General features: G+C 26.0%; 1 protein-coding gene across 2 annotated transcripts in view; it reads right to left on the reverse strand.

The window, feature by feature from the left end:
- The window catches only part of LOC107440390 (heparan sulfate glucosamine 3-O-sulfotransferase 1), a 158288-nt gene that overhangs the window by 76607 nt on the left and 69645 nt on the right, over positions 1-12036 (reverse strand). The window contains exon 1 of one of the 2 annotated variants that reach the window (XM_071180019.2): positions 7121-7299. The exons of the other annotated variant lie outside the window; for it this stretch is intronic. The gene's annotated coding sequence lies outside the window, so the exon portion shown is untranslated. Of the gene's footprint in view, positions 1-7120; positions 7300-12036 lie in introns of those variants that run through there. 2 annotated transcript variants of the gene reach the window in all.

Below are 12036 nucleotides of genomic sequence, written 5' to 3' on the forward strand. Positions count from 1 at the left end.
ATTAATTCAAAAATTAAGCAGAATACTTTAATAACCTAAAAGGAAGCTGGAGATTAATCTTATTTTATTTATCATAATACCTAAACTGAATTTTGTAGCCCCTTACAAGGTCCTAAGAGGTGCAATAGAGACTCGTACACTTAGTTTCTCTTATGTTTGTCTGTTTCTTATTTTTATTATAATGCATTGCAAAGTATTGATTTAATTAAATTGTTTAATTTATAGCAGTTTATTCAAAAAATGATATCTTAATGCATTACAGAAATTTAATTTGAAAATTAAACAAAATACTTTAATAACATCAAAGGCAGATGGATATTAATTTTATTTTATTTACCATAATACCTTAACAGCATTTTGTAGCCCTTTAAAAGGATGTAAGAGATGCAATAGTGACTCGTTCAGTTTTATGTTTGTTTGTTTCTGTCTCTTATTGTATTGTATTGTATAGTATTCATTTAATTAAATTAATTTAATTAAGTTGATTTAATTAAACTGTTTAATTAAATTGTTAATTTATTGTAGTTTAATTAAGAAATGATAGCTAAATGCATTACGGAAAATTAAACTAAATACTTTAACATTAAAGGAAGCTGGATATTTGTAGAAATTATTTTTATTGGATTCAAGAACTGATTTTAATTAATAACATTACTAGAATACATAATTCATTTTCATTTCGAATTAGCTATCAAGAATAAGCACTCTGCATAATGACCGGATGTGAGCCGTGCCAAATCCCAATAATCAAAATAATTTTAACGAAAATAAAGCAAGTTACAGTTAGGAGTTCATAATGTCAGGCTTAGGGCAGATAAAGTTGACTTTTTCTCATTTAGATTGGTGCAGGAGATAAGAAAGATTATTATTAAGATTAAGAACATTTTGTAAATTTTTGAAAAGCAACTTATTAACATACGGATGGGAAAATGGACCACTCTGCGTTAAGGTTATCGATTTAACATTGTTATGGAAATGACTCATAAATAGGAAAAAAAACTCAACTAGACATTTCAAAGATAACAAGACTTATTTTCTAAATAAAATAATAAATTCGAAGTCTATTTTAAATGTTTGCAGTTATATTATTCTTGTTTATATTTTTACATTTAGGGTTATTATAATAAAATTAATAAAAAACATTTGAATTTCTATAACGAATATTTAGATAACGAGTATTAAACAATGTATTATAACGAATATTAAACATACGAGTGAGAAAATAGACCACTCTATATTAAGGTAATCGATTTAACATTGTAATGGAAATGGAAAGAAAAATCTATTAGACTTTCCAACTATAATAAGGTATATTTTCTAAATAAAATAATAATTCGAAGTCTATTTTATAAGGATGCAGTTTCATTATTCTGTTTTAAGATAAATTTCATAAAACTTCAGATAATACATTTGTTCATTTAAAGTTATTATTAAATTTGATAAAAAAACATAACGAATATTTGAATAACATCATTTTTAAGAGAATGATAACAGTTCGAAATATCTTAACGCAAATAACGCAATAATAGAATACAAAAAAGCAAAGTAAATATTTTTTCATTATTTTAAATTAAATTGCATCGATGCAATTTTGATAAGTAAAAAAATCTTTTGTAACGATTCCATGGAAATTGTAACCGTGTATGCATACGAATCTTAATTTAACTAAAAAGACAAACAAGTTTATTTAAAATAATAAAAACAAATAAAAAAATTTATTTACAAATTTTGAGAATAAAAATTTTTTACTCTAATTTCTGATTAAATTCTCAAGCGTTATTTAAGATTAAAACTATTCTTATAAGGTTTAAAAATTTAAAAATGCAGATAAATTAATCTCTTTTTTTAGTTTTATGAGGTTGGTTTTGATTATTTTACATAAAAGTATGTAACATATTTTATTGTTACTCTGTAGAGAATAAGTATTTTTTTTTAATCATAAACACCTCAAAGGCATCGAAATTTCAATAAATTTGTTTATTTTTCACATTTCCCATTAGTTTTAAACACGTTTTGTATAAAAGTTGCAATAAATAGAGAACTTAAAAAAAATCCCAATTCTTATTACAATCTTATCATTGACTAAACGACACAAAGGAAATTAAATTTATGTTTATTTCAATGGTACGGAAAATATTTACAAAGAAAAAAGAAGTTCGAAACGTGTCTCATTTTAAAGAAAAGAATAAATGCTAAACTGAGAGTTCGCAAATTTAATTCATACTCTTATGAAAGTAGCTTTTGGAGTTGAAGTTAAATAAAATATATATTATACATAAGTTTGTTGACTTTGTAAGTGTAAACATATATATGAAATTTTAATGGAAAATTGGGGAAAGTTTATTGAATAAATAAAAAGCATTTTCTTATTGAATAAAAATAGTTTTTATACAAGGGTTGTTTTTTAAGTAAGGGCCATTTTGTAGTGTGCGAGTATTTTTGTCGTGTACCGGCTTTCCTTGGGAACAACTGCGCTCAGTTGCAGCTGTGGAGGTGAACTGCATGGTCAGTTGTGTCTTCAATGTTCAAATTTAGCAAATCGCCCGCCACGCATAAGATAATGTCAGTGATGCATTTTAGTCAGCAAAAAACTTGTCTGCTGCATACAACCACAGTGCTGACGTAAAATATTCTCAGTGGCAGACGGTTCTTGCGCAAGAGTCCCCTTGCAGTAAGACTTACCATGGGAGGTTTTTGCGGTTTTCCTCTTCATGTAACGCAAATGTGGGTTAGTTACATTAACAACTCCTCCACGAAGGCAAATTTCTTTCAATATTTAGTCCAGTAATTCCTTTGTTTTCTGGATTGGGTTCAAAATTACAATTGAACCTAATTGAACATTAGTCGTAAATTCAAAATATTGAGACGGCTGTTCAACGACAGTTATAAAATAAAATAAAATGGTTGCTGTCGCATAAGCTGCAGTTTCCTTCAAAAATCTACTCTCTGTGCATTGTTTGCTTCAAACATGGAGAAATTCCGAAAATCCAAGAATTTGTTTTTTTTTCTTTCTTCTTTTCAATAGAATGTTTTTCTTAGACTTTTCTGTCCAATTTCAATCCAGAAAAAATCTATTTGTAAGATCTTTCGTAATTTAAAGAAACTTTAAGGAATAAAAGTAACGAGAAAAATAATTATAAATAATTTATGAGAAGACTAGAGCTATATCTGCATGTGAACAATTTTACCGTGCCTCTCTCTTTCTTAAATCAACAGTAATATTTTCTAGATGTTTTTCTTAAAATTTTACGAGTCAATGGGTTTGTGGATAAAATTAAACTCTGAAATCAAGCACTAAAACTCACCCCTATGACATCGATATTAAGTTATATTATGTGTTACCATTTTTCTCAAATAGATAACGGTAAATTTTTTTTCCATCTTTCTAATAGATAAATACTCATTTGGTTCTCACTGCTTCCTTTACAAATGTTTTGAAAAAAAATGCAAAAAATCAACATATTTTGTTATTTTATTAATAAATACAAGGAGCTAAAACAAAACATCATACACAAGTTTTAAGTTAAAATTTTACTTTTTTATGAGTAAAAAACATTTAATTTACCATCAGTTTATTAACCCAATTTATCTCGGGTAAACGGAAAAAGTTAAATTTTAGACTTCGTATTTGTTCACATTTTCATAATCTGAAAAATCACCTGCATTACTTTCGATTTCGTTAGCGAAAGCCATTTTTTAAAATTCTTTTTTCTATGTAAATTCAGCAACCATCGTATATACAATCGCACAAAAACACGTATATAGTCTCACTAGTGGCGTAGATTCAATGTATGTCTGCGGGGGTATATATATATATATATATATATATATATATATATATATATATATATATATATATATATATATATATATATATATATATTAATTCTAAATGTTTAAATTACAAAAAAATGAATCATGAAATTTTTTTATATCTAGATCCTACTTACTGTACAATAGTTCATTAAACAATTCAAGTTTAATTTCACAAGTTAAGTTAACAATACAACTGCACTCTCAGAAAACAAATCTCCCTTTTGACGATTCAGCATTCCTTGAGCAGTATTTTTGAGATTAATTTTGTCACAAAATCACTTCATTTGTGACAAAACGCGAACTCTCAAATCTATGACGAAAATGTTTCCTCAACTCAAAACATCATCATAGTGCAATCAAAAATAAACTGACAGAACTGTATGGTGGTCAATGCGTTAGCCTCAAACCTTTAGGATTTGGAATTCAAATTCAGTCTCTGGCATGCATTTAATTTCTATACATTTTATTGTGTTGTGCCAACTGCAAGTGATTGCAACAACTACAACTACAACAAGCCCAAGTTATAGTGATTATTGGAAAAGTTATATATAAGGCACTACCAGATTGAATGATGAAATATTTCTTTAATTTTAACGAAATTCGTTTCCAAGTAGAAGTGATAATATGCAATTAAATTAATTAAATGCAATTTAAATTAAAGTATAACTTAAATTTATGTCATTGTATCTTTAAACATCAATAAATTTTCTCTTAAAAAGCTTTTAAAAATGAATTTTTTTCTGCATTAATATATTACATTATTTTTATTCACAATAAATTTTACAAAATTGATAAATTTTTTTAACAACTTATAATAAGTAAAAGCTTTGATAGAAGAAATAATAAAAAGGAATTTTTATCTTAAAAAGCTAAAAAAATATATATATTTAACCATTTCAAAGAAATACTATCTGCAAATATTTATCATTTCATGAATAACGTATTTGTAAATAGACTTATACGTTTGCAGCCAACAGTATGGCTGTTTCTAACTCAAATATAAAACGCAAATGCGTTTTGGAATGAATAAATTCCGAAGTATAAAGCTCATTTTCAGTCTAGTTTATAAAGAAGATTCTATAAATATATAAATAAATAAAATAACTAAAATTGAGAAACTTTTCCTAATATGATATACTTTGAATGAAGTGAAATTGTAAAGAAATAAAAAACTCCCGACACAATAAATTGTATTTCAAATATTGTATTTTCATGACATATTAAGCATTGATATTTTACAAAATTTTAAACATAAAAAAGAATCAATCGGATCACGAAAATCGTGAAGTTTTTTATTCTTTAAGAACAATGCAATTGATTATCTTCAAAAGTGAAGAGAAACTAGGTTTCGTTTTATTCCCAAGTGATGATTCTTTGATATCTTCAAATAAAAACTTTGATACGAAAAATGATATCTTTAAATAAAAACTCTTTTCTCCTTGATCGTATTTTTATGTTTTCTTTCGAGTTTTGAAGTGATATCTCGTATCTGAAAACATATTAAATATATTTGCATGGAATTTTGAATTTAATTCGATATGTTTTAGTTTTTGATTTTACTTTGTTTTTATTAAATTATTTATTCATATTTAAATTATATTATATCGTTTTTTTATGTAACAAAAAAAGATACTGGCACCATTACAGCTGTCTCAGAAAATTTTCACCAAGTGTGCTTCTCACTCTCTTAGCTCAAAAACCATTTGCCAAATCAGTATGAAATTTCCCACATTTCTAGTAAAATGTTCATCAAACATTCGTATAGCAAAATGTTATCAATGCTGCAATTACGTTTTTAGTCATTTTACGCCAAAATTAAATATATGTCTATATTTTTTTTGCAGATACGCACTTATGTTTTTAAATGCGTAACGCATCGTACTGTGGAAAATGAAATTTGTTTTGGAATTATTTAAATAGTTTATATTGATGGTTTTTTGGACATTTCGGGGTAAAGGAAAAACCAATAGTAGCAAAATTAGACTCTTTTGTAGACAAGTACTATCATGACTGCAGATAAAAAATTTGTCGGCTTTTAAACTTCGAATTCTTCGAGTTGCGGTAATTTTGAAACTTTGCTAAAAAACGTAAAAAAAAAAAAAAAAAAAAAAAAATCCAAATTTGTTTCGTGTGGAGATCTGCAGTTTTACTTAGAAATTTCTTAAAAAGTAATTTAGTTCTGAAATTTTTTTAATTTTATTAAACACTAGTAACAATAAAACATTTAAAAAAGTTTTAGTATTAAACCTTAATATTTTTCAGTTGCATGAAAAAATAGAAGCATGATATTTTTTCAAATCTTTGGAAATTATTTATGAAAAATTAAGAAAATATATAGATTATAAAATTATTTATAGAAAATATAACGAAAAAGAAATTCAGTTTGAGAAAAGTTTTTAATTTTATTAAAAACTAGTAACAGTAAAAAAAATTAATATGTTTTAGGATTAAATCTATATATATTCAAATACCTCAAAAACTAGAAGCATGATATTTTTTTAAGTCTTTAAAAATTATTTATGGAAAATTAAGAAAATGTTTAGATTATAAAATTATTTATAGAAAATTTAAGGAAAACGTAATTCAATTTGAGAAAAGCTTTTAATCTTATTAAAAACTGGTAAAAAGGAAAAAAAATTAAAATATTTTATTTTTAAACCTATACATATTCAGTTACATCCAAAATTAAAAGCATGATATTTTTTTCAAATCTTTAAAAATTATTTATAGAAAATTAAGTAAATATATAGATTATAAAAGTATTTAATGGAAAATTTAAGGAAAAAGTAATTCAATTGGGGAAAAGTTTTTAATTTTATTAAACACTAATAACAAAATGTTTTAGGATTAAACTTTAATATTTTCAGTTATATCGAAAATTAGAAGCATAATATTTTCTAAAATCTTTGACAATTATTTATAGAAAGTTTAAAGTAAAAGTAATTTAATTTGAGAAAAGTTTTAAATTTTATTAAACACTAGGTAACAATAAAATTTTTTTTCTTAGGATTGAACCTTAATATTTTCAGTTACATCAAAAATCAGAAGCATCATATTTTTTCAAATCTGTAAAAATATTTTATTGAAATCTGGTATTAAATTCCTCTTAAATTTTTTGTAAAGTACAGCAGTATAAAAATAATTTACAGCAACGCCTACATTAAAAAAATAATAAATAATGATGCGCCATGGACAAAAGTGCATATACAAGCGTGGGAAAAATGCAATATTTTTAGCTTATCACAAATGTATATACAGTTAACAAAATCAAAATAAATAACTTTAACGTTAATAAAATCATTACCTTTTAATATCAAGTAGATATTTCGGTAACTTCCTCAATAATATACTTTTGGTAATACTAAATCTGAAACCTTTTTACACTCAAATGATTAATAAAATTGAAAGATCGTGTACAGGTTTTTTATGGAGACATCTTAAGTTTAAAAATAACACGAAGAGTTTCTCAGCTACTGTCCACTCTTTAAGCGATAATTTCCGATAAGCTCTTGATGGATAGAAAATCGCCAAACTAACATCTCTCACGCCGTTTTGGCTACAGGTTAGCCGACAATAATAGATGTATTGTATGTATTATCTTAAGTGTGCCGGATATCAAAAGAACATTGTGTATCAATAACTTAAAGAGCTATCAAACACTGAATTAATATGTTTATTTGTTTCTCTACATGTGTTTTTGTACGAATTGTCTATTTTCTAAAATATTTTTGTTTTTTGTTCTTTTGAATAAGTTCTGAAATAAATATCTGAGTACGTATTTTTTTGTATCAGAAAGTTTATTTGTTTTTAATACACATTTTAAAGTATGAATAAAAGAGAGATAATAATAAGCTTTTCATTAGAAACAATATTTTTCTTCGTAAAAAATTGGCATTATTTTTGAATTCTTAAATAAAAAATTTTTCTTAAAAATGAAACGATAACTAATTATCTAATTATTAGTTATCTACACTTGATATGATATCTGATTAAGTATCAGTTAAGGAATTACAATTATTAAAATATTCTAAAAAAACAAAATTAATTTAATTTTTTCGAATAAAGATTCTTTTTATCTGACACTTTTAAGAAAATGAGTAAAATTTGCACTTAATATCAAAAGTATTCTTAAAAGTATTAAAACTGTAAAGTATGCATATGCATTGATAATAGCACTATTATGTCAATTATGCATAAAGATTTTTGGAGCAGAATGTTTGTATATTTTGGAAAAATTCCAACCGCAGCTTTTGCACTTTTAGAATAGCTCGGAGTGATATTTTTTATTTTACTATACGATTATAATGATCATATAACGATGGGTGTAAGATTATACACGGAGAAAAAAAAATATGTTAAAAAAGCTCACTGTATGGTAATGATATCTGATAAAAAAACAACATAATTCTGGTTCATGGAAGCAAAGTATAAATTATTTAACTTATTCATTTGATAATTTTGCATTTCATATAATAACGACTTACCATAAATTCTGGTTTATATAATTATAGTTCTTATTACCACACATTTAGTAAAAAATACAAAACTGAAAAAGAAATTTATAAAATGGTTTTCATGAAATGAATTTAATGTGATTCTCTAAGGTGTCATGACAAAATTACCAAATTATACCACCTATACCAACATACATTTGCCAACCTATTCATACATTTGCCATTTTGCTAAATTTTACTACTTCATTTATCAAATTTTAAAACAATATTTTATTGTTAATTTTCAAAAATCATTACCAAAGCGAAAAGGTAAAAACTGCAGAGCTTTTTTGGTGTTTCCATAGAGCTATAAAAAAGGTAAATTTGAAACATATTTTGGTAGTTTGGACCATACTTTTTTCTCAGAGCATTTTTTGTTCAAAAGTTTTAGAAAAATAAGTTTCACTCTGCTCTCATTACAAATAAAGTATTTTTAATGCAGCACAAATCATTGAGAAATAATTCAAAAATCATTTAAACATAATTCAGCTTAACAAAAAAAAACACACCGAATTTCCATTTCTGCATCGATTTTTTATTGTTTGAGAAAATTTGGAGGTGTAAGTTTGGATAAATGTCTTGTTTGGAAAAAGGTAGAAGGGAATTGGCATCAATTTCCTTAAGATGTTAATTTTGGAGAAGTTAGAAATACCTTTTTTTGCTCTGAAATTAAAAGAAAACTTTAAAGCTGTAAAGCTTTAAAGCTGTAAAGCTAATAAAAAAAAACATGCTTGAGCAGCAATTGCATGCCTAAAAAGTGAGAAACTATTTTTATTCTGTGATATTCTGTCAAGGCGCAAATGGCAGTAGTTACTTCAAAAAATTAAATACCATGAAAATCTGGCTGCTTTCAAATAATATAAACATAAAATTATGAAGAGAGTCTTTTTTTAGCAGGAAATATAAATGTGCTTACATAAAAAAGACTTTGGAAGAAATAGAGACTGGTTAATTATAGTTAGAATAAACCAGAATTAAAACATTCATTACATAAAAGCAGTTACGAATCTAAAAAAAAGTATGGTAAAAAAAAACAGAATATGGTAAAATGTACCTAGTTTTCTGGCTCTAGGGGAACATCAAAAAGCTTGGTAATTTTTACCGAAGAGGTTTGGTAACGATTTTGATAAAATTAACAAAAATGTGGTTTCATAATATGTGGTAGCATGGTATTAAAACCATTTATTCGGTCAAATTTACTTTTCCAGCATTTTTTTTACTAAATATTTAGTAATAAGAACTATAATTTCAAAAACCAAACTTTCTAGTAAACCGTTACCATATGAACGGAAAAATTATCGAATGATTGGCTTAAATACCGTATTTTTTTCAATCCTTTTAATTTCTGGTTTATTTCGCTTTTTCGCTCTGACTTTATTAAAGAGATGAAACGCGAAAAGAAAAATGCACACAGTAATTAAACTTAACAACTGAAAATCCTAATACTAGATCAGAAGGTTATAAGCTGTTCATTTTCATCAGAATTCTACCCAACTTTCAGTTTTAAGTGTAGATAAAAAGATTCCCTTTAAAAAAACAATCACGCATTTCAGATCTTTTTAAGAATATTTCTCGCTACCAAGTATTAAAGCGCCTCACTTGAAATAAGTAATAAACCCTTCAAATACATTTTCCTTTTAATAAAATGATCCTAAGCTGAATACTCTCTGTTGAAAATTTTATGAGTTTTCCAATGAAACAATCAAATATTTTGGCGCTGTTCTGTTTGGCGCTCTAAAGGAGCCATTGATGAGTGCTGCAATATCAATAACTTTCCTGAGCGCTATAGGAAGAATTGGATAAGAGAGATGCTTCTGTTATGTTTTATGCTGTAAACATTGATAAAACTTGAATGGGTGCTGATGTAGGGACAGTGGAATTGGCTTATTTTTGAAAAGAAATTCCGTTGTGAAGTTGCTTAAGTAGCTCTTGGCGTCTTGTGCGGGGATGAGAAAAAGATGGAAGTAAACAGTTCTCTTCAGAATGGTCGGAATCGCATTGTTTATGATGCTCTTATGTCTAAAATTTATTCGAAGAAGTTTATCTTTAAAACTTTTTTTTATGAATAGTGCTTAAAAAATCCAAAATTCTATTTACATCTAAAACTAAAAGCAGTATTTCGGTTTAAATCTATTTCAAATATAAAAACAGTCACTTTATAATTTTCCAGATGTAAGAAATGTATGTAACTGGTATTTTTCCATTAGTCGAATAGGCTGAGAGTCAATTAAAATATTTTTGTTTTCGGGTAATGGCCATTTTGTTATGTGTTAAAAAAAAGTTGAATTTATTTGCGCTGGGCTAACGGAAAATTATTTTACCAAATTATTTTACGTCTGTGCTATAATCTTATTGTATTTTTCACCTTTGATTTCATAGTATCAACTCGGTAGGTTTAACACTTTTTGTCGCGGTTTTTAAGACTTTATTTATATTTAATAAAACCATATCACTTAATGACTAGAAGAATGTTTAAAATTTTATTTTTGCTGCGTTTATTTCCGAAAGATCTAAAGAGGATTTCAGTAAATATCTTTTCAAGATGATGCCCAATATTTAGTTTTTAAAACTGAAAAAAAAACATAACAGGTTGTGGAAAATTTATTTTGACGTTTTGAAATGTATCTAACTAAATAGTATACTAATAGTTTTTTCAATTGGTGCATGTTCTTTTTGCATTTAATAATCAGTACATTTTATTACACTATTAGTAAGACAGATGTTGATGTTTAGCTAATCATCAAATAGCATTTTTATGGTTTATTTTTTTAATAGTTTAAGACAGGGAAATAAAAATTTCCCAATATTTTAAATTTATTTTAACATCTTATTTAAATCTTTAGCAAAAAATGTAAATTAAAAAGAAAACGTTTTCTAACTAAATTTCTAATTAAAACTAAGCAGTATACTTTTATTGCTGTATGAGACTTTCAATAATTATAACGTTAAGGAATATTTAAAGACATTCACAAAAAAGTTTGATAATTAGACTGCTTTGTACTATGTGATAGAATAAAAAGGTTTTAGTTTTCACACGCGATAAAGTACGTACATTGGCCCAAAACTTTCTTACTGTCTTACATGATAAGTAATTATATTTTTCCTAACACGCAAGAATTAGTTATTTAAAAGCTGAACACCAAGTTGTAAAGTAATTAAATCAAGCAACACATAAAAAAGTGTAATGTATTTTAAGGTAGGAGTTTCCAACTTTATTTATTTGGGAACCTAGGAATTTTTGGTTAATTAACCTAGGAAATTTTGGTTAATTTTTATATAAATCATATTGCATTAATGCAGAGGTGTCAGACAGTCGAAAAACAATTTGAAAAATAATATTTTGATTTTATTTTTGCCTCCAAAATCTTACGAAGTAAGTAAAAAATATTGTTTAATTCTAAAAAATCTGTATGGTCTAGAGTAGACATTAAACAGGAAGAATAAAAAGCTTTAGTGGCTGAGAGTAAACATTAGACTGGAACAGTAATAAAGTTTTGGTGGCTGAGAGTAGACATTAGACTGGAACAGTAAAAAAGCTTTGGTGGCTGAGAGTAGACATTAGAGTTGAACAGTAAAAAAAGCTTTGGTGGCTGAGAGTCGACATTAGTCTTGAACAGTAATAAAGTTTTGGTGGCTGAGAGTAGACATTAGACAGGAACAGTAAAAAACTTTGGTGGCTGAGAGTAGGCAAGGAGGCAACACTGTTTATTAAATATTAATTGTTACA

This window comes from Parasteatoda tepidariorum, chromosome 1 (genome assembly GCF_982258835.1).
Source record: "Parasteatoda tepidariorum strain Cologne lab strain chromosome 1, Ptep-v5.0, whole genome shotgun sequence".
NCBI classification, from domain to species: domain Eukaryota; kingdom Metazoa; phylum Arthropoda; class Arachnida; order Araneae; family Theridiidae; genus Parasteatoda; species Parasteatoda tepidariorum.